This window comes from Chlorocebus sabaeus, chromosome 20, assembly GCF_047675955.1.
Source record: "Chlorocebus sabaeus isolate Y175 chromosome 20, mChlSab1.0.hap1, whole genome shotgun sequence".
Classification (NCBI taxonomy): Eukaryota; Metazoa; Chordata; class Mammalia; order Primates; family Cercopithecidae; genus Chlorocebus; species Chlorocebus sabaeus.
In genome coordinates this window covers 97,933,382-97,957,170 of record NC_132923.1, presented here as the reverse complement: position 1 = coordinate 97,957,170, position 23,789 = coordinate 97,933,382, and the positions used below count along the sequence as shown (strand labels likewise).

The 23,789-nt window shown below is 42.8% G+C and overlaps 1 protein-coding gene and 1 non-coding gene across 7 annotated transcripts in view; one reads left to right on the top strand and one right to left on the bottom strand.

Moving 5' to 3' along the window:
• The window catches only part of MACF1 (microtubule actin crosslinking factor 1), a 404,957-nt gene that overhangs the window by 37,528 nt on the left and 343,640 nt on the right, over positions 1–23,789 (top strand). The gene's annotated exons all lie outside the window — the stretch shown is intronic.
• Positions 1,396–1,500, bottom strand: LOC119626300 (U6 spliceosomal RNA). Its single transcript, XR_005242491.2, has one exon. It is a non-coding gene; the product is annotated as a U6 spliceosomal RNA (small nuclear RNA).

Here is a 23,789-nt window from a genome sequence, read left to right as displayed (position 1 = left end):
CCCCCCCTGTTTTTTTTTTTGAGACGGGAGTTTCTCTCTTGTTGCCCAGGCTGGAGTGCAATGGCACAATCTCGGCCCACTGCAAGCTCTGCCTCCCAGTTTCAAGCGATTCTACTGCCTCAGCCTCCTGAGTAACTGGGTTTACAGGCATGTGGCACCACGTCTGGCTAATTTTGTATTTTTAGTAGTGACGGGGTTTCTCCGTGTTGGTCAGGCTGGTCTCGAACTCCTGATCTCAGGTAATCCACCTGTCTTGGCCTCCCAAAGTGCTGGGATTACAGGCGTGAGCCACCGCGCCTGGCCAATAAAGCCTCTTTATACCATTTTCTAATTTCCATTTCATAGAATTTTAAAACTGCATTAAGCCTGCATTTAACCTCTGTTTCTCAAATTCACTTTCCCCTTGGGATGTTTTAATTCTACTTCACCTGACTCCTGGAACTCCCTGTTATTATGTAACATATTTTATTTATTTTGGTTGTTGTCTGAGTCTTCCTACTACAATGCAAACTTTTTTTTTGAAACTGAGTCTCACTCTATTGGCCAGGTTGGAGTGCAATGGTGTGATCTCGGCTCACTGCAACCTCCGCCTCCTGGGTTCAAGAGATTCTCCTGCCTCAGCTTCCCGAGTAGCTGGGATTACAGGTGTGCACCACCACACTCGGCTAATTTGTGTATTTTAGTAGACATGGGGTTTCACTATGTTGGCCAGGCTGGTCTTGAACTCCTGACCTCATGATCCACCCACCTTGGCCTCCCATAGTGCTGGGATTACAAGTGTGAGCCACCACACTCGGTCAACAATGCAAACTTCTTTTTTTTTTTTTTTTTTTTTTTTGAGACGGAGTCTCGCTGTATCGCCCAGGCTGGAGTGCAGTGGCCGGATCTCAGCTCACTGCAAGCTCCGCCTCCTGGGTTTTTACGCCATTCTCCTGCCTCAGCCTCCCGAGTAGCCGGGACTACAGGCGCCCGCCACCTCGCCCGGCTAGTTTTTTGTATTTTTTAGTAGAGACGGGGTTTCACCGTGTTAGCCAGGATGGTCTCGAACTCCTGACCTCGTGATCCGCCCGTCTCGGCCTCCCAAAGTGCTGGGATTACAGGCTTGAGCCACCGCGCCCGGTGCAAACTTCTTTAAAAAAGATTAAAAAAAAAATTTTTTTGGGTACGTAATAGGTGCATGTATTTATGAGGTACATGAGATGTTTTGATACAGGCATGCAATGTGAAATAAGCACATCATGAAGAATGGTGTATCTATCCCCTCAAGTATTTATCTTTGTGTTGCAAACAATCTAATTACACTCTAAGTTATTTTAAAATGTACAAGTAAGTTATTATTGACTATAGTCACCCTTTTGTGCTATCAAATATTAGGTCTTATTCTAACTATTTTTAAAAAATGTGGAGCACTTCACGAATTTGTGTGTCATCCTTGTGCCGGGGCCCTCCCTAATCTCTCTGTTGTTCCAATTTTAGTATATGTGCTGCTGAAGTGAGCACTAGAATGCAAACTTCTTAAGAGTAGAGGTTTTTATTTGTGTATTAACTCATTTCCCTAGCACCTAGAAGAGTGTCTGGTGTAAAGCAGCTGCTCCAATAAATATTGAATGAATGAATTGGAAATGTTAAGTTAGTTCACTCTTGTTCCCCATAAGGAAAAGAGGCATGGAAAGGAACAATAACTTCCTCAAGCTAAAGCCATATCTCCTTACCAGGTAAATGGATTTAAAAAAAAATTAAATAAAATGATGCTTAATCACAGTTCCTTTATGTGGTTTGGTACTAATGTGTATTATGTACTTAACTATATTATCTCTATGAAGAGGGGTGGGGAAGCAAAAGGGAAGAAGCTAATATATATTGAGCCCTTACTATATGCCGGGTATTTTGTTTTATTTAATTAATTAATTAATTAATTTTTGACACAGAGTCTTGCTTTGTCGCCTGGTCTGGAGTGCGGTGGCGCAATCTCAGCTCGCTACAACTTCCGCCTCCCGGGTTCAAGCGATTCTTGTGCCTCAGCCTGCTGAGTAGCTGGGACTACAGGCACGTGCCACCACTCCCGGCTAACTTCTTATATTTTTAGTAGAGACAGGGTTTCGCCATTTTGACCAGGCTAGTCTCGAACTCCTGACCTTAGGTGGTCCGCCCGCCTCGGCCTCCCAAAGTGCTAGCATTATAGGCTTGAGCCACCGTGCCAGGCCAGTCTTATTTAATCGTCATAAATTACTTCCTATGATAGTCCAGTAACCTTACTAGATTTTACGGATGAGGGAACTGAGGCTTAAGGAACCTATATCATTTCCCAGAGGGTCACACAGCTAGTAAGTGACTGAACTGGGTTTCGAACCCAGGCCTGATTAACTCCATTTGGCCTTCTTTTACCTTAAGGCACAGGAAAATTTTGGATTTGTGGTCTGGGTTGCTTTAAGATTCCCAGATCAGACTACTCTTGAAAATGGTCTGATTTGAACTACTCAAGTAGAGTTACAAAAATTGTTTGCCTTAAGACAGCCCCATGGAGCAGTGGGGTTGTGTCTGTAGGGCTCTTGAGTAAAAAAAAATCCTGTGTTTCACATACTCCCACTCAGTTGTATCGTATATAATTCACATTTCAGACTTTCTTTTTAACCAGGGATCCAGAACAACTATAGAAAGGTGATTATGTAACATACTTGTACAGTGCAGCCACTTTTGTGTTTGGTAATATTCTTTTTTTTTTTTTTTTTTTTTTTTTGAGATGGAGTCTTGCTCTGTCACCCAGGCTGGGTGCAGTGGGGCGATATTGGCTCACTCTAACCTCTGCCTCCTGGGTTCAAGCAGTTCTCTACCTCAGCCTCCCAAGTAGCTGTGATTACAGGTGCCCACCACCAAAGTTGGCTAATTTTTTGTATTTTTAGTAGAGATAGGGTTTCACCATCTTGGCCAGGCTGGTCTTGAACTCCTGACCTCGTGATCCACCCGCCTCAGCCTCCCAAAGTACTGGGATTACAGGCGTGAGCCACCATGCCTGGCCGGTAGTACTCTTAAGCACTAAGAGCACAAACAAAAACTATGTCTAAAATATAGGGCAGGTAGACCAGGTGAGGACAGGTGAGGACTAAACCCAGTTGAAATTCACGGTTTCAGTAGTAAGTGGGCAGATCATAATTACCTGTGTTGCTCAGAGACCTAAGCTGAGAGTGGGGGTGGGGAGAGGTCTCACCCATTATCTTTGGAGAAATGATGGGAGTAAATAACCCATAGTTTCCAGTTTATTCCAGAAGCATTCTCGCCAGAGCCACAATGTTGATGTGGATTTTGAGTTGGACCTTGTTACCGCAAATCATCCAAGGTTAACATAGTTTCCTTAGTTTTCCTTATACCACAGCCATTCATTTTGAACGCCCTGTTAGCTTCCTCTTAGGTAGCTTTGTGTAGCCTACCTTAGAAAGGAGGGTGGGGTCCGGGACGGGAGAGGAGGGAATAGTGAAAGTGACAGAAAAACAAAGGACTAATTAGGAGGTTCCTCAGTCATTTGGGAGTAGATCTTTTTCATTAGCTGATCACTGAGATAAAGGATGGAGGTGTGATCCAGGAGGAGGAGGAGTTGTAGTAATCAGAAGCAGAATAGAGTAACTTGGCAGTCAGTGGTGGTCCAAGGACCAGCATTTGATAGCTTGTTAGAAATATATATATATATAATTTTTTTTTTTTTTTTTTTCTGAGACAGAGTCTCGCTCTTTCACCCACGTTGGAGTGCAGTGGTGCGATCTTGGCTCATTGCAACTTCTGCCTCCCAGGTTCAAGCGATTTTAGTGCCTCAGCCTCCTGAGTAGCTGTGACCACAGGTGCATGCCACCACACCCTGCTAATTTTTGTATTTTTAGTAGAGATGGGGTTTTACCATGTTGACCAGACTGGTCTCGAACTCCTGACCTCAGATGATCCACCCGCCTCAGCATCCCAAAGTGTTGGGATTACAGGCGTGAGCCACTGTGCCTGGCCTGAATCAATTTTAATTTTATCAAGATTCCCAGGTGACTTTTTTTTCTCTTGAGGCAGAGTCTTACTCTGTCGCCCAGGTTGGAGTGCATTGGTGTGATGACTGCTCACTGCAGCCTCAATCTTCCCGGGCTCAGGTGATCCTCCCACCTCAGTCTCCCAGATAGCTGGGACTATGGCTTATGCTACTATGCCCGACTAATTCTTGTCCTTTTTTGTTTGTTTGTTTGAGACAGTCTTGCTCTGTCATCCAGGCTGAAGTGCAGTGGCGAGATCTTGGCTCACTGCAACCTCTGCCTCCCAGGTTCAAGCAATTCTCCTGCCCCGGCCTCCTGAGTAGCTGAGATTACAGGCACATGCTACCATGCCTGGCTAAGTTTTTTTGTATTTTTAGTAGAGATGGGGTTTCACCTTGTTGGCCAGGCTGGTCTCGAACTCCTCACCTCATGATCCGCCTGCTTTGGCCTCCCAAAGTGCTGGGATTACAGGCGTGAGCTACCGCGCCCAACCAATTCTGGTATTTTTTTTTTTTTTTTGTAGAGATGGGGCTTTGCCATGTTGCCCAGGCTGGTCTCGAGCTCCCGAGCTCAAGTGATCCGCCCACCTTGGCCTCCCAAAGTGCTAGGATTACAGGCATGAGCCACCACACCTGGCCCCCAGGTGGTTCTTTAATTTGATTCTGTGCCCGTTAAAGTTTGAGAAGCACCAAGTTTGTGATTAGGTGGCTTTGGAGTTGGACGGACCTGGAATTGAAACCTGGTTTGGCCATTTACTACCTGTGTGACTTTAGATAAATTATTTGAACTCTCTGTGACAGTTTCTCATATGTATAATAGGGGAACTCTATTTCATAGAGTTGTTGGGGAGAGTAAATGACATAGTGCATTTTGCAACAGACACTATCTTAGATTTAATGAAATTTAGTAATGTCTGTATCATATTAAGCACTGAGTCTAGCACAGCCTAGCATACTCAGTAAGTGTTATTACTAATAATTAAATTAGGCAAATTTACAGGAATAAAGAGACTTTCTCCTCTTCCTTTTTTTCTCTTATCTCTCAATGAGTACATTTGTCTGCAGTTTTATAAAGCAGTATTGTGTGTATATACTCTTTGGTGTTTTGCCTAGCATTATTTAATGGTAGTTATAGCAGCAGCATTAACACATCTTGTACTTATTAATGTGCCAGGCATAATTTTAATGTACTTTATGCATATATTATTTCATTCAGTCCTTAGAGCAACCATGTGAAATAAATATTATTGTCTCAATTTTCAGATGAAGAAACAGGACAAACAGGTTAAATGACTTGCCTGAGATCACATAGCCAGTCAGTGGCAGAATTAGGATTTGAACTGAGACAGTCTGATTCCAGCATCTGTGCTCTATTTTCATATATTGCTATTGCTCTCCAATTTGTGTGGTGTAATGGAAATCAGGAAACTTTGATTGGATACTTGATTCTGCCACTGATTTATTTGTGACCTTGGTCAAGTCACTTGTCGTCTTTGGGCCTATTTCCTTATTATAAAAATGGAGGGATTATCAAACTCAAAGGAAAGCAATTAAACAAAAAAAAAGACAAAAAAGTGAAAAAAGAAAAAACACACAAAAACAGAGGGATTAGATGAGATTTGTAAAGTCTCTTCAGTGATTCATTCGGCATATAGTGATTTCAAGCAAAGTGTGGAAGAAAATTATATGTAGGGAATTGGTTCAAAAGTACTTGTTCAAGCAGGTTGGTGTCATTAAGAACCAGGGGTTTTTGCCAGGTCCAGTGGCTCATGCCTGTAATCCCAGCACTTGGGGAGGCCGAGGCGGGTGGATCACCTGAGGTCGGGAGTTCAAGACTAGCCTGACCGACATGGAGAAACCCTGTCTCTACTAAAAATACAAAATTAGCCAGACATGGTGGCACATGCCTGTAATCCCAGCTACTAGGGAGGCTGAGGCAGGAGAATTGCTTAAACCTGGGAGACGGAGGTTGCGGTGAGCCGAGATCGTGCCACTGCACTCCAGCCTGGGCAACAAGAGCAAAACTCAGTCTCAAAAAAAAAAAAAGAGAACAGGGGGGTTTGTGTCTTGGCACAGCCACTTCCTGGCTGTATGACCTTGGGCAACCTACTTAACCTTTCTCAACATTGATGTCCTGACTAGTAGTGGGGAGAATAGTTCATACCTTGTAGGGATATTGTGAGGTTTGAATAAGATAGTATGTATTAGCACCTAGCATATGTGAAACACACAGTGGATACTCAATATCTGTGAGTTCTCTTTTCTTCCTTCCATTCATTCAGGAGGTGCTTAGGGAAGCAGATATACCAGATTCAAAAGGATTTAGACCCTCGTTTGGTCCTTATGTCCTTTTCTGTAATGGTATTCTCACCTTTGGGAAATGAGAATTAGTAGGGAAAGAAGTGTGCATATAGCCAGATCCTGTCTGTTTTTAAATAATCCATCTTTTGATTTTAGATTAAAATTTCTTTTCACAATGTGTAATTTAGGCCGGTAATCCCAGCACTTTGGGAGGCCTAGGTGGGCAGATCACCTGAGGTCAGAAGTTCAAGACCAGCCTGGCCAACATTAGTGAAACCCCGTCTCTACTAAAAATACAAAAATTAGCTGGGTGTGGTGGCATGTGCCTGTAATCCCAGCTACTTGGAAGGCTGAGGCAGGAGAATTGCTTTAACCCAGGAGGCAGAGGTTGCAGTGAGCTGAGATTGTGCCACTGCACTCCATCCTGGGCGACAGAGTAAGACTGTCTCAAACAAACAAAACAAAACAAACAACAGCAAAAACATATAATTAATAGGATAAATGCCATTTTTTTGACCAGCCTGGTCAACATAGTGAGACCTGTCTAATAATAATAATAATTATAATTATAATAATAACAGCAACAGCAAAGTACTACAAACTGGGTGGCTTAAACAACAGATATTTATTGTCTTACAGTTCTGGAGGCGAGAAGTCTGAAAACAAGTTGTCACCAGAGCTGGTTCTTTCTGAAGGCTGTGAGGGAGAACCTGTTCTGTACATCTCTCTTCTAGTTTCTGGTTGCCTCAGATGTTCCTTGGCTTGTAAATGATGTTGTCTCACCGCCTTCACTTCTGTATGTGTCTGTCTGTGTTCAAATGTCCCCTTTTTATAAGAACACTAGTCATATTGGGTTGGAGCCTTTTCAAATGACCTCATCTTAACTTGATCATTTGTAAAGACCCTATTTCCAGATAAAGGCGCATTCACAGTCCCTGGGGGTTGGAACATCTCTCTGGGGGATACAGTTCATCCTATAGCAAATGGTTTAGGGCCGAGCATGGTGGCTCACACCTGTAATCCCAGCACTTTGGGAGGCTGAGGCAGGCAGATCACCTGAGGTTAGGAGTTCGAGACCAGCCTGGCCAACATGGTGAAAACTTATCTCTACTAAAAATACCAAGAAATTGGCTGGGCGTGGTGGCGGGTGCCTGTAATCCCAGCTACTTGGGAGGCTGAGGCAGGAGAATCACTTGAGCCTGGGAGGCAGAGGTTGCGGTGGGCTGAGACTGTGCCACTGCACTCCAGCCTGGGCAGCAGAGCAAGACTCTGTCTCCAAAACAAAACAAAACAAAAACAAACAAAAAAATAAAAACAAATGGCTTAGTCAGTTTGTAACCTGGACAGAGGAGTGAACATATATGAAATCAACTTTCTTTGGTCTTTTAAGATTTATTACTAAGATTCTCTTAGTATACAGTTAAAACTCTCCTTGTCCTATTGGCTGGGTGCCTTGGCTCAAGCCTGTAATCTCAGCACTTTGGGAGGCTGAGACAGGTGGATCACCTGAGGTAGGGAATTTGAGATCAACATGGCGAAACCCCGACTCTACTAAAAATAACAGATTAGCTGGGTGTGGTGGCACATGCCTGTAATCCCAGCTACTTAGGAGGCTGAGGCAGGAGAATTGCTTGAGCCCAAGAGGCAGTGATTGCAGTGAGCTTAGATTGCGCCACTGCACACCAGCCTGGACGACACAGCAAGACTCTGTCTCAAAAAGAAAACAAAAGCTCTTCTTGTCCTGCTAATTCTGCATTTTGATTTTTGGCAGCATTTAGGAAAGAGCTGAGGTGGACCTGGTGTGTAGCTTTGGTGGGAGATGCCTTCCTTTTCTGGGCTGAATGATTTAATAATAATATAATAGCAGCTTTCATTAATTTTTTACTATGTGCCCGGAATGGACTGTGTTAAGCACTTTATGTACATTAACCCACTTAATTCTCATGATAACCCTGTGAAGCAGATTATCTCATTTTGCAGAGGAGAAAAGTGGGGCTCAGCCAGTGAAATAACTTGCTCAAGTTCTCTCACCTAGTAGTGAATGGTAGAGCAGTCATTTATATGTAGCTCTGTTGGACTTCAGAACTCCAGCTCTTACCTCAGTATATACCTTTCCTTCACTTCCTTGAATAGAACTGTCTGGCCTGAGACCTGAGTCTCCTTTTCTCTAAAAACTCCTAGTTCTGGAATGGTGCCAACTGAGGGGTCAGGAAAGTGACCTTTATTTGTGTTCGTTTGAGCTCTTATTGTTTTGAGTGGGAAAGAGAATGTGAAGTCAGTTGACATTTCCTACGTACTGGCTGCAGTCTTGCCATGGGGCCCTAGTCAGATATGAGACGTTGTAAGTTACTTTAAAAAAAAAAAAAGTCCTAGTGGTTAAGAGGAAAAAACATAGGCCTGCTATGTTTATGTAACTGTCTTTTGTGTTATTACAAAATTAAACATGTTCACTGTAATACATTTAAGCAAAAATTACAAAGAAAAAAGTAAAAATTCTCTTTTCTAGTCTTTATTTTCTCCACCTAGGCCCACTGGTCAAGGTAACTACTGTTGAAGCTTCGGTTTGTATCCTTCCAGGTTTTTTTCTTTCCACGCTTGCTTTGGAACTGCACTTTTACGTCGTTTATTCCTTTATGTTGGTTGTGTCTCTTCTTGACTCATGAGCCTTACCTCGTATTTATTTTTATTAACATACATCTGGCTTACAGTTAAAAAAAAATTTTTTTTTTAGAGACGGGGTCTTGCTACATTGCCCAGGCTAGTGTGCAGTGGCTGTTCACAGACACCATCACAGCACACTGCAGCCTCAAACTCCTGGTCTTCAGCAGTGCCCCCCTGAGTAGCTGAGACTATAAGACTGCACCACTGCACTGGGCTGGCTTACTTTTGAGTCTCCCTTTGATACTTAAGAGTTCTGCCATAGGCCAGGCACGGTGGCTCACGCCTGTAATCCCACCACTTTGGGAGGCTGAGGCGGGTGGATCATGAGGTCAGGAGATCGAGACTGTCCTGACCAACATGGTGAAACCCTGTCTCTACTAAAAATATAAAAAATTAGCCGGGCATGGTGGCAGGTGCCTGTAGTCCCAGTTATTTGGGAAGCTGAGGCAGGAGAATGGCATGAACCCGGGAGGTGCAGCTTGCAGTGAGCCGAGATTGCGCCACTGCTCTCTCCAGCGTGGGTGACAGGGTGAGACTCTGTCTCAAAAAAAAAAAAAAAAAAAGGTTTCTGCTATGGCACCCTTTTCTGTAAAGTCTTCCCTCACCTCCTGGTAAAATTTTACTTATCTTTGGAGCTCAGTTCAAGTCCTCCCTTTTCCATTAATCCTTTGCAAGCCATACTCACAGATGATAACTTATTCTGCCTCATAACTCATAGCATTAATTTCTACCACTCATTTGCCAGTTGACCATGAAATGCTGTGTATCATCACTTGTATTCTATTATTTGTTATTTAACTTCTCACACATTTGCCCAGTTAGATTGTGCTGCTTGGGCTCATGGTCATTTATTCTTCTTTCTAGTCCCAGTTTTGCCTAACACAATGTCCTACATTTAGCAAGTAGTCAATAAATGTTGATGTGATTGGATTTTGTTAGTACTTCACACCCTCCTAAAGTTTAGATCAGGTGCTCAGAGCCGGAAGCCTAAGGGAACACTTACCTGGCTGACATCATCTTGGCTGCCTGTCAAGATGGGGTGTGTGCCTGAGAGAACTGCCTGTAAATGAAATACTTGCGCAACAGGTTATGTTTTCTCCTTTAGTGGGTGGGATTCAGGACGTCACATTGGGAAAAAGAGATTGTAAGTGTAGGAGGATGGCTGAAAAGGGGATGGATGGGAGGATGCTACCTTGTGAGAGGTGGGGATATGGCTTTATTAAAAACATAAATATAAAAGGCCGGCATATTGCAGAGAGAAGCTTCTTGGAACCAGTAGGCTAATTAGGCAAACTGGCTTCTCTGGTGCAAACCAGTTATTAATTGCCATTTATTTTCTTTGCTATAAAACTGTACCACCCATCTACTTACTTTCTCATTAGAGTGAATCTGGAGAAAAGGCTTAGGTTAGATTTAGGAAACCCAGGAGAAAAATGCAGGACAGTCAGAGGAGGACAAGGGATGGGGATAGTCCTTTCTCTCATTTGTCTTACCAGCCCTAGACCTAAAGGGTGGCCAGGACCTCCTTGCATTTGCCAGTAGAGGTTGCTGTTGAAGTGGTATAAAACTTCTTGTTTCTATCCCTACTACCTCCTTTTGCCCCATCTTATTTTTCTCCTTCACTGACACTCTCTGATCACACACACATTATTGGTTAGTTATCATTCCCATCTCTGAGGCTCAGATATGCAGTGGACCACCCTGCCTTTAGCTGTCCAGACTTTGACTGCAACCTATCTTTCTATTCCACTCCTCCTCCCCTCCCCCAAGTGATTCGAAACGGAGAGGAAAGGAAATGGAGTTTGATGGTTTTAACTCTTCTGTGGCTGTGGCTTAGGGGGGCAGAATGTTTTGATTGCTTGATTTAGGGGTCTTGAGGTCTCCTAATACAATATTCTTTTTGTTAATAGAAAGACCCCACTCCGTATTTTTTTTTTTCCTCTGAGTAATGTGGACTCAGAAAGTTTTGTGTTGAAATATCGGTACCTGCCCCTGAAGGGGAAAAGATCCCTTTCAGAGTTGATTTTTCCCCTCCATTCATGGGGAATTCTTCTCATTATCAGAAGATGAATAGTCCTTTAAACAGAGTATAAATATAGCCAACACCCTAATATATTTCTAATGATTGGGCTTTAGCTTTAAAAACATTAGGCTAGATGCCTCCCTATTTTTTGTGGGATGATTTAGCTGTAACTAGCCTGGAGGCAATAGCAATACTACATGACATTTTGTAGTCACATTAAACATTGAGATGGTACTGAGACTGCCTTGGTGGGGAGTTTTGGCCTATGGAAATGATGTGGGTTTTCATTTCTACTCCTTTCTCTGTTTTCAGATAAATCCTCCCACATGTCCCATTCTCTGGCTCTGGGAAGTACTGACAGTAGGGAAAAGTTGGTACACTAATCTCATTGTTCAGATCAAGTTTCCTGGGTGCGGTTTTGCAGAACTTCCTACAAGAGCTGACTCAAGAGTTCTCTTCTATTGTGGAGTTGTTCCTGCTCTTACATGTCATACTAATTTATATCCTTGAAATTTTGAGCAGCATCATTTGGATGTGTTAAGTTGGGAATGAAGGAAGTGAAAATATTTTCAGAGGTTCCTTGAGAAAAGGGTTTCTATTGCTGGGTAAATCAATGTAACCTAGATGCTGTGGCTAAGAAATGAAGAATTCTAAGCTAACTTTTTTTTTCTCCCCTTTTCTTTTCTTTACTGTTTTTTTTTTTTTTTTTTTGAGACAGAGTTTTGCTCTTGTTGCCCAAACTGGAGTGCAATGGTGCGATCTTGGCTCACTGCAACCTCCACCTCCCAGGTTCAAGTGATTCTCCTGCCTCAGCCTCCCGAGGAGCTGGGATTACAGGTGTTAAAGGCGTGCGCCACTACACCCGGCTAATTTTTTGCATTTTCAGTAGAAATGGGGTTTCACCATGTTGTCCAGGCCGGTCTCTAACTCCTGACCTCAGGAGATCCACCCGCCTCAGCCTCCCAAAGTGCTGGGATTACAGGCATGAGCCACTGTGCCTGGCCTTTTTTTTTCTTTTTTTTTTTTTTTAAGAGACAGAGTCTTGCTCTTTCACCCAGGCTGGGGTGCAGTGACATGATCATAACTCCCTGTAACCTTAAACTCCTGGGCTCAAGTGATCCTCCTGCCTCCACCTCCTGAGTAGGCTAAGAATACAGGCACATGCCATCATGCCCAGCTGAGTTTTATTGTTTTTTATTTTTTGTAGAGACGGGCTCTCACTATATTGCCAAGGCTGGTCTTGAACTCCTGGCCTCAAGCTATCCTCCTACCTTAGCCTCCCAAAGTGTTGGATTATAGGTGTGAGACACCTTGTCCAGCGCCTGTTTTTCCTTTTCGATGTCAGATCCCTCTGAATAACAAGTTATTTGCCTTTTTTTTTCCCTCCATAGGACTGTGAGCACCTTGAGAGCTGCGAGAACATTTCACTTATCTTTATTTAGGATAGTGTCCAGCTTAAAGTGTCTATAAATGTATGTTGCATTGAGTAGTGGAGGGAAACTTTAAATGTATTTACTGTAGACAGATGCATGCTTAGCATATTGAATTGGGAGACATTATTAGAAAGTGGAGATGGATAAAGGAATTTTTGTGGATATGATATAGGGAATTTTTGTTTCCTAAGGATTTAAAATTTTTGTTTGTTTATTTATTTATTTTTTAGAGATGGGGTCTTGCAGTGTTGCCTAGGCTGGTCTCGAACTGCTGCCTTCAGGTGATCCTCCTGCCTCAGCCTCCTGGGTAGCTGGAATTACAGGCATGAGACACTGCACCCAACTTGCTTAACAATTTTTAGAGTAACAGTTATTTTGCGGTTCCTTTACATGGAGAACCTTTAGAAGTGTTCCATCTGACTACCTTGGACAAGGCACTGCCACCTTTGTAGCAGGGACTAAAGGTACCTGCCCATTCCCCTCAAATGGAGGGATATCCCTCAGTAAAGGAAGGGGCTCAGAATTAGATTGGGAGTGGAGAAAGGAAGCATTGAGTCCCTCCTAGCCCTGCACTGCGGAAATGTAAAGCTATTATTATGATAATTGTTGTTGGCAAACAAGAAAAGTCTTAGCCTCTGGTTTGTACCTACACCCAATCACAACCTCAGATTGGGTGGATGCAGACTTTAAATATTGGGGTCACCTGTAGCTGTTGGTAAAGGTCCCTGTGGTTTCACTGGGTGTTGTGCAAGCATTACTTTTTGGCTCTTTTCCCCGTGTCCATCAGTAAAAAGTAGGAAGTTTGAGGAGCCGTGCTTTCGGTTGGCAGCAGGCATTAGAGTGCCTTTATTTCCCACATTTAACTAGTAAATACACAACACTCCATAACAAGATGGCCGTGCTTGGAAATTCTTACCTAGGGAGTGACTGAAGCCTAAGAGGAACTGCACCGCCCCCTGTATTGAAAACTGAGTGGTCATTTCCCAGAGCATGGCTTGGATCCTGATCAGCTGATTTCCTGTCTCTACAGGGATGTGATGTGATTCCTCCCCCTTCCTTCTGGAAGAAATGGGTATTTTTTTTCATTTCCTGTTTGATAGTGTATTTTTTGAGTACCAGGAGACACTTGATGACTATAAATCATTTGGTATATTGGGGGCGGGAAGGAAGGAGGCTTTTGTTTTAATCAGAATGGCTTTCATTTGAGGAATTCAAAGCACATACATGAACCCAAGCTTCTTTGCTCCCATGGGAGAGACACAGGATCTAAGAAGATTGTTTTGAATCCCTTTCCTGGGCTGTGTCTACTTGACCTGCACTGGTAGAGCCCCTTCTCCCCTATAGGGTAGAAAAGCTTAGTCCCTCATGGGGATCTACATGCTGTGGATTCCGCTCTTGCCACATCCCCTACTCAGCCCTTTTCGTGCCTAGATCCGCTGGAGAACAACTGTTAGTCCCTGGGGGAAGTGACACCACCCTTGGAATGGAACCTGGCTGGATGCCCCTTGATCCCTGACTGAGTGACACAGACTGGGACAGGAATCTGGCTGTCCAGATTTCCTGTCCTCTGTCCTCACCAGCAGACTCTGCTGCTTCCACTCTGGGGCTAGGGGTATGGGGTGTGGTGGGATCTGGTTGCTAACTAGCAGCGCCACCTATGGACCTGCACAGCCACTTGTTTTCCTAACCAAGAGCTGCCGGTCCAGTCTGGCCTGTTCCTGATTCATCTGGAGTGAGAGCAGAGGCCTGGAAGAGAGATCAGTGGGGAGGCAGTCATTGTGATCCCTTTTGTTTGTAGTGAAGCTTTGCTTAGTGTTTGAGGGCCTGGGGTTTAATTTTGTAACAGACTCTTACTATAGTTGTGTGTGTTTAACTCTTAAGATTTTCTGGCCGGGCGCGGTGGCTCAAGCCTGTAATCCCAGCACTTTGGGAGGCCGAGACGGGCGGATCACGAGGTCAGGAGATCGCGACCATCCTGGCTAACACAGTGAAACCCCGTCTCTACTAAAAACACAAAAAACTAGCCGGGCGAGGTGGCGGGCGCCTGTAGTCCCCGCTACTCGGGAGGCTGAGGCAGGAGAATGGCGTAAACCCGGGAGGCGGAGCTTGCAGTGAGCTGAGATCCGGCCTCTGCACTCCAGCCCGGGTGACAGAGCAAGACTCCGTCTCAAAAAAAAAAAAAAAAAAAAAAATTTTCTTCTTCTTCTCCTTTCTCCTTTCTCTTTTTTCCTCCTCCTCCTTTCTCCTCCTCCTCCTTCTTCTTCATGTCTGTTTTTTATTTTTCCCAACTTTATAAAGGTATAATTGATACATAAAAATTGTATATCTTTATGGTGTACAATGTGATGTTTTGATATATATATACATTGTGGAATGATTAAATCAAGCTAGTTAACATATCTATCACCTCACAGTTTTGTGTGATGAGAATATTTAAGATTTACTACTTCCAGAATTTTCAAGTATACAATACATTGTTATTGCTATAGACACCATACTGTACAATACATCTCCAGAACTTATTCATCTTTTCTAGGGTTTCTTTTTCTTTGATGAATTATTAGGTTTCTTCTTGACCTTGAAGAAGTTCAGAAAAATTCTCACAAAATAGGGAATTGCATGGTAGGTAGGTTATGAGAAGTTTTGTTTTTGGGTTTTGTGGGTATTACAAACAGCTTTTCCTAGTTTGCTAGGGATTTGCATGGGCAGGTATTTGCTGCATTTAAAGTTCTTAGATATTATCATCAGAAGAACAATCTTAACAAGAATAAGTGGAATCAGGGAGCATGCCCCTAACATTTAACAGTATATTCTTCCTTTTACCTCGGTTGTTGACCGTTCTTGCTCCAGGGGTTTTCAGTTTTCTTTTATTTTGTAGTATCAGATACATTTTCCCTCTAGGGTAGAAAGCAACATCTTACAGTGGAAAGGAACCCTGGCTTTGGATCTCACTAGCTCTGTGGTCTTAAACAGTCACGTAACCCCCTTCAACTATGTGCTTTTCCTAATTCCTCATTTGTAAAACATTGGTGGTGATAACCATGTTGCAGAGTTTTTGTAAAGGTTAAATGAGTTAATATACGTAAAGCACATTTGTTGGCACATAGTATGTAATTGTATCTTGTTTTTTGTTAGTAGGAGTCATAATAACAATATGATTGATTTTATTATGATAAAATACACTAACATAACATGTAGCATTTTAGCCATTTGTAAGGGTAAATTTTGTGGCATCAAGTGCATTCACTTGATTGTTGTTCAGCCATCACTATTATCCATCTTCAGAACTTTTTCATCTTAAACTAAAATTCTAAACCCATTAAACAATAACTCACCTTCCCCCTCCTCAGCCCCTGGCAACCACGATTCTACTTTCTCTTTCTGTGCATTTGACTACTCTGTGTAGTGGAATCATACAGTATTTGTCTTGTTGTGTCTGGCTTATTTCATGTAGCATAATATCCTCAAGGTTCATTCATGTTGTAGCATGTGCCAGAATTTCCTTCCTCTTTAAAAGGCTAAATAATATTCCATTTATGTATCTACCACATTTTATTTATCCAGTCATCTGTTGATGGATACCTGGCTTGCTAATAATATGATTATTTTTATTTTTTTTCACATTTAATTTATTTATTTAGACGGAGTCTTGCTCTGTTGCCCAGGCTGGAGTGCAATGGCACGATTTCCGCTCACTGCAACCTCTGCTTCCTGGATTCAAGTGATTCTCCTGCCTCAACCTCCCGAGTAGCTGGGATTACAGGTGTGTGCCACCACGCCTGACTAATTTTTGTATTTTTTTTAGTAGAGACGGGGTTTCACCATGTTGACCAGGCTGGTCTTGAACTCCTGATCACCTGTTTTGGCCTCCCTAAGTGCTGGGATTACAGACGTGAGTCACTGCGCCTGGCCAGATTATTTTTAATAGTGATGTATTGATTCTCTAAGGTTCGTTCAAAGGCTTCAAAGCTGGGGAGAAGAGGATGAAGTAGAACAATATCCTTGTTTGTTTGTTGACTTTCTCTCTCTGGGTTTTGCTTGCAGGACCTATTTTGATAGGAGTCTGATGAATGATGGACCTACTAAACCCCATATGGAGGGTCCAGACCTGGTAGAATTCTAGGGAAAAAAATTCTGCCTCCTAGTCTAATTTTTCTCAGTGATAAACTACTCTGTGTGCTTACAGTTTGTCTATCTTGCTTCTCTCCCTCTCTCCTTTGCTCCTACTGTGAATGGGATTCTTGGAGTGGTGACATGTCTAGACTCTTGGATTGTTTTGCAGAGGTCAAAGGCTGAGAGGAAATTGCTGTGTAGCTGAGGGGTGATGAGTACAGCGAACAGCCAACTATGTGCCAGCCTGGCTTTCCAGGGCAGTATTTTTAGGATGTGTGTACCTATGTGTGTACATGCATATGTCTACACACACATATATACATATATACACACAACAAATATCCCATTATTGATACTTGACACAGTAAAGGAGCCACATGTTCTTCTCTGGGTTTCCCTCAATGCAGCCCACCACCAGAATGCATGCATTGGAAATGGGTCCAGGATAATGTGAGAGGTCTCCAAGGGGTTCCAAGTATAAAGAGCCTTAGCAGAAGGGCCTTGACAGCTTAGACAGGCTCTTACAGTGTCTACCAAAATTCTGAAGAAAGGCTACTATCCAGCTGTGATTTTTCTGCCTTCCAGGTTAGACCTGAAAAAGTCCGGGAGCCTAGCTTCTGTGTCCTGTGCTTATGCTGGACAAGGGTGGAGGGTGGGAAGGAGAGGCAGTCGTTCCTCCAAACCCTTGTATCTCCAACTGTGGATTCTCCTATTTGTTTATAGAGTGGAAGGGGTGGTTTATACTGGTTTGTTCCCAGTTCCCGCTCTGTGCCTGAGGGGACTGCAGTGGCATTGGGATTTTTTGCCCAGTTGTGTCATGGACATAGAGACATGTCACCTCAGTGCACTCCCCTATGCAAATTGGCCTACCCTCATATTACCTGCTTTTGTACCTCCAATGCCTAGAGACCGGTTTTCTCTCAAAAGCTACTCAGGATGATTTTATGCTGTCTGCATAATAAAAGTGAATTAATTCTATATTAATACAAATCATATTTAGTATTAGTCAACTAAGGTTGTATATGTATATATGACTAAAGAAAAATGAATTTTAAAAAAGAATCTATTTTAGAGAAACAGATTAAATATGAACGACAGTAGGGGGCACTTGTATGACAGTAGAATAAAGACAAGCATGAGAGTGTTCAGTTTGAAATTTGAAGTTTAACTTTTACTTGCTTCTTGGAAGTTCATGTTTTTTCCTCATGCAACTTTCTGCAAAACTGAAGGTTGGATTTTAAATATAAAATATTTGACATGACCAAGTTATATTTACTCTTTGTCAACTAAAAATGGACTTTTTTCAAAGTTTGTTATTTATATTTTGTTTTGTTTTATTTTATTTTGTTTTGTTTTGTTTGTTTTGTTTTATTTTATTTTGAGACAGAGTCTCCCTCTGTTGCCCAAGTTGGAATGCAGTGGTGCGATCTCAGCTCACTGCAACCTCCACCTCCGGTTTCAAGAGATTCTCATGCCTTAGCCTCCTGAGTAGCTGCAGTTACAGATGTACACCACTATGCCTGGCTAATTTTTGTATTTTTAGTAGAGATAGGGTTTTGCTCTGTGGGCCAGGCTGGTCTCGAACTTCTGGCCTCAATTGATCTGTGTGCCTCGGCCTCCCAAAGTGTTGGGATTACAGGCGTGAGCCACCATACCCAGTCTAATTTTTTTAAAGACAGGCTCTTGTTCTGTTGCACGGACTGGAGTGCAGTGGTGCAATCATAGCTCACTGTAACGTCTGTCTCCCAGGCTCAACGGATCCTCCCACCTCAGTTTCCCAAGTATCTGAGACTACAGGCGTGTGCCACTATACCTGGCTAATTTTTAAATTTTTTGTAAAGACGAAGTCTCATTGTATTGCCCAGGCTGGTCTCAAACTCCTGGGCTCAAGCCATCCTTCTGCCCTGGCCTCCCAAAGAACTGGGATTATAGGCATGAGCCACTGTGCCCCAGTTTTTTTTTTTTTTTTTTTTAATCTTCAGGTGCTCTTTGGCAAGCAAGTACGGATTGCTCGATTAAAAGTATTGCATTATCTCATTCAACTCTATGAACATACAAGACTTAAAAAAATTTGTCTTGAGGCCAGGCGTGGTGGCTCATGCCTGTAATCCCAGCACTTTGGGAGGCCGAGGTGGGTGGATCACCTGAGGTCAGGAGTTCGAGACCAGCCTGGCCAACATGGAGAAACCCCGTCTCTACTAAAAATACAGAAATTAGCTGGGCATGGTAGCACATGCCTGTAATCCCAGCTACTAGTAAAGGGGCTGAGGCAGGAGGGTCGCTTGATCCTGGGAGGCAGAGGTTGCAGTTAGCCGAGATCATGCCACTGCATTCCATCCCGGGCAACAGACAAGACTCAGTCTAAAAAAAAAAAAATCTGAAACAGTATTGGAAGCTTCAATTTCTATTTCAAAAAATTTGTGCTACTCTGGATTATGTGCTACCTGTCACTCAAGGATCTTGTTGAAATAGTTTCTTGTAAAAAAAACAATGAATCAAAACAAAACAAAACAAAAACGAGTGTATCTCATGTTGTGTTTAAGTAAAGGTCCTAACAAACACTTGAAAAATGACTGGTGTTAGATGAACACAGCTTTCTTTCATTTCAGTAATGATATTGAAAGGTTTTAAATGTCAAATTAATTTTTTTTTTTTTTTTTTTTTTTTTTTTTGGAGACAGAGTCTTGCTCTGTCACCCATGCTGTAGTGCAATGGTGCAATCTCGGCTCACTGCAACCTCCACCTCCCAGGTTCAAATGATTCTCCTGCCTCAGCCTCTTGAGTAGCTGGGATTACAGGTGTGTGCCACCATGCCTGGCTAATTTTTGTATTTTTAGTAGAGACAGGGTTTTACCATGTTGGCCAGGCTGGTCTCGAACTCCTGACCTCAGGTGATCTGCCTGCCTTGGCCTCGCAAAGTGCTGGGATTACAGGCGTGAGCCACCGCGCCTGGCCTAAGGCCAAATAATTTTTATGAGTTGTCTGGAGAAGCTTTGATGAGGAATGACAGTATCATTTTCAAACTGGCCTCTGCACAAGCTATGTAATTTTGGGTATTCCATGTTACATGCATATGATATAGCTGGCTCTTAATCACCCTGTGAAAATGGAGTACAAGGCATGCTGAATACTTCAAATTCACAGATAACTACTAAAACTAATTTTAATCAACTGTCTCGTCATTTATTCCTACTTGAATTACCAAAGATGCCTGCTTATGGGGGGAAATTGAACAGATTGTTTTCCTCTTGTTTACCCTTTACCTTTTTTTAATGTTATCTGCCACTATATATATATATATATTTTTTTCAGACAGTCTCGCTCTGTCACTGCAACCTCTGCCGCCTCCCAGGTTCAAGCGATTCTCCTGCCTCAGCTTCCCAAGTAACTGGGATTACAGGTGTCCCCTACGACGTCCAGCTAATTTTTGTATTTTTAGTAGAGATGGGGTTTCACCATGTTCGCCAGGCTGGTCTCAAATTCCTGACCTCAAGTGATCCTCCCATCTCAGCCTCCCAAGTTTGCCACTATTCTTTATATTCCAGCTAAAATGAACTAGTGCTTTCTGCTTTTTTTTTCCCCTAGCTTTCCTGCTTTCATGCCTTTGCTCATGCTGTTTTCTGTGCCTGCATTTTCCTTTAATTTCTACATTATATTTGGTCCTTACATATGCATCTCAAATGTTACTTTTTGTGGCTCCTTCCCTGATTGTCTCAGATACAAGTCATATCATCTTCCTGAATTGACATAATATTATTGAAAGAAATACACTTAAAAGTAATAGTAATAACTGACAGCATTCATAGTCTGTTACAAAATGTTTTCACATGTATTAGCTCATTCGAACCTCACAGATGTTGTTTATCCCTCCTGTTTTACAGCTGAGGAAATTAAGACTTAAGGAGATTAAGTAACTTGCGTGAGGTTACCCATCTTTAGAACTAAACCTTTTTTTTTTTTTTTTTTTAGAGACAGGGTCTTGCTGTTGCACAGGCTGGAGTACAGTGGTGTAAACATGGCTCACTGCAGCCTCAAACTCCTGGGCTCTTGAGATTGTCCCACTCCAGCCTCCTGAGTAGCTAGGACTATAGGCGCATGCCACTACACCCAGCTAAATTTTTGTGGTTTTTGTAGAGATGGAGTCTCACTGTGTTGCACAGGCTGGTCTTGAACTCCTGACCTGAAATGATCCTTCTGCCTTAGTCCTCCAAAGTGCTGGGATTACAGGCATGAGCCACCATACCTAGCATAAATCTAAATCTTATGACCTCAAATCCCATGTTCTTTCCACCAAACAGTGCTATCTTATGATTCTTATCACTTGCTAGTATGGGTTAGAGTTACTTGTGTAAATGTCACATCTGGCCTACTACTTTGTACCGTCCTTAGATGAAAAGTTAATACCTTATTCTTTGTCTGTAACATCCCATAGCACAGAGTATTGCATATAATAAGGCTTCAATAAACATTGCTAAAAGGCTGACAAATTCAAGAAATGTTGATGAATGCATGTACCTAGCACAGTGCCTCACACATAGATGCCTAATAAACATTTATTGAATTTAATTGTAAAATGGATCAAAGACCATAGTTAATAAGAGCTTATAGGGCACTTAATAAGTGCCAGGCGACTGGGCACAGTGGCTCATGTCTGTGATCTCTGCACTTTGGGAGGCTGAGACAGGTGGATCACGAGTTCAGGAGGTTGAGTCTATCCTGGCCAACATGGTGAAACCCCGTCTCTACTAAAAATGTGAAAATTAGCAGGTGTGGTGGCGCACATCTGTAATCCCAGCTACTCGAGAGGCTGAGGCAGGAGAATCTCTTGAACCCAGGAGGCGGAGGTTGCATTGAGCCGAGATTGCACCACTGCACTCCAGCCTGGGTGACAGAGTGAGACTCTGTCTCAAAAAAAAAAAAAAAAAGTGCCAGTCACTGTTATAAATGTTTTATGTCAAATCAACTAATTTAATCCTCACAACCTATCTCCATTTTACACTGGATGAAACTGAAGAACAGGAGAGCATAGTGACTTGCCCAGGGACACACAGCTGGTAAGCAGCAGAGTTAGGTTTCACAGTTTGGCTCTAGAATTCTCATGTACTCAAACATTATTCTATAATCAGTATTTTCACACTATTAAGTTCCTCCTGAATGCCTGTCTGTCTTGGGTGTAGCTCAAAGAATGAAAAGCAGAAGCAGTATAACTTGTTGAATATACTCTTGAGCCTGCGTCAGAATCATCTGGAGGGCATGTTAAAACACAGATTGCTGGGTCCCACCCTTAGTTCTGATTCAGTAGGTCTGGGGTGGGGCTTGAGAAATTGTGTTTCTCAAAAGTTCTCAGGAGATGCTGATGCTGCAGGTCTGGGGACCACAAATATACCACTTTGGCATATAGGTGTTAAGAGCATGGACTCAAGCTGCTGAGGTTTGAATCTCAGCTCTGCCATTTATTAACTGAACTTGGGCAAGTTCTTGAACCTTTCTGTGCTTCAGTTCTCATCTGTAAAGTGTTTTACTGTTACCACATATATCATAGGATTCTGACAGAGATTGAATGAAATAATGTGTAAAGTGCTTAAAATGGTGCTTGGTTCGTAGTAAGCATGCAGTCTTAGCTACAGTAATGGGGATAGGACATGTTTCTTGCCTTGTAGATTTTAGAGTCTAGTTATTAGACTTAAATCTAATAAATAATTTTTAAAAGTACAAAATCAGGTATTTGTTTACATGTTCTGATTCTACCTTAGATTTGGAAAGATGAAATGCATGTATCTTGGGGGATAGGGTGGGAAGTGGGGGACCAGGAGGAAGAAAGGTACATGAGACTAGAAGAGAATGGAAAGTTGTATAGTCAGAATTTGGAAAGGTTGGAATTGCTAGTGGTTTTGGTTTTATTACCTGAGAACTTGAGGGAGATAGAGGGAGGTGCCTGTGCTCTCTGTTTGCCAAAGAGATAACTGACTCCTTTTCACATTTCTCTTTCTTAGAGCTGGTATCTGGTCTGCAGGCAGTTCTGGCAGCGTTTGCTTTTTGTAGGGAACAATGGCTAAGGAAGTGGTTTGCTACTGGCTTCAAAAGTTGGGCTCTGTAGCCTTTATCCTCCACAGCTGCCTCACATAGTTTTGATTCTTCCTGAGAAAGGCAGTTGTTAGGTTTGGAAGTCTTCAGATTCCAGAGACAGCTGGGCAGCTGACCCTCTGGTAGCTATTTCCCAAACTGCCAGCCTCCTGTTGCCTCATCTCCCTGGGCCCCTTCTTTTTTACTTTGAAGCAATATCCTATATTTAGTGAACTAACCAATTTGAGGTTAGAGGAAATTTGATGGGGGAGTCTCTCCCACCTTAAAATCCTGGATGGATGGAATATTTGGGCCCAGGAACAAGATGTATCCTGTTAAAATTTGACACCTTCATCAAGCATACTGCAAATGACAGCTTACAGTGCTATGAATGTACCTCTAGCTCATGGGCAAGGAGCGGTGTTTATTTTTGGGTGCCCTGAAGAAAATATTTGGGGGAAGGAGTGGGGAGAAGCTCAGGCAGCTCCATTTATGGTTGAACAATGCTTGGTATTCTACAGAAGGGACCATATGGACAGTGGAAGAGAGTTTAGCATTCTGATTGTTCACCTCTTGCTCCTTCCATTCTGATGGCTAGTTAGGGACACCTCATTAGCTATCAGTGGAACAAGTGGAACCAGGCTGACATGAGCCTCAGCACTGCATCCTGCATCTTCTGCTTTCCCAGCCTGCTGAGTCACCACCTAGGAATGACAGTAGCCAGGTTACCACCTGGAGCACCTGGAGCGCTCTTGGCAAATTGCACTGTTGACTGGTTTTGGTCTCCTAGACACAGCTTGGGCCTCTCCAAGCCTGTTGGAGTGATAGGTTGGATCTTAGCTCTCCTTCCAGCTTGTTTCACAAGGCGCTGACCTACTTTTCAGGGACAATTAAGTGTTTGTGAGCAAAGGAAGGCGGTGACCCGAGTGAAGGTGAACCAGAGCTGCATTAAACAATCATTTGGAGTTACTTTTTCTATCTTACACAGGAGGGCCCATCTCAGTCCAAATGGAATGGCAGATCAGGCTGATTGTGGTAGCCACATTCCAAATGCTTATCAAGATAGCCAACTAACCCTTGAATTTTTATTCTTTCTCTCAGTGTACCTTAATATCAGAAGTTACTTTTCATAATCATTGTACCCCTTGTCTTTGGACCATAGGAAAAGGTTTGAAAGGAAGTGGGGGCTCTTAGA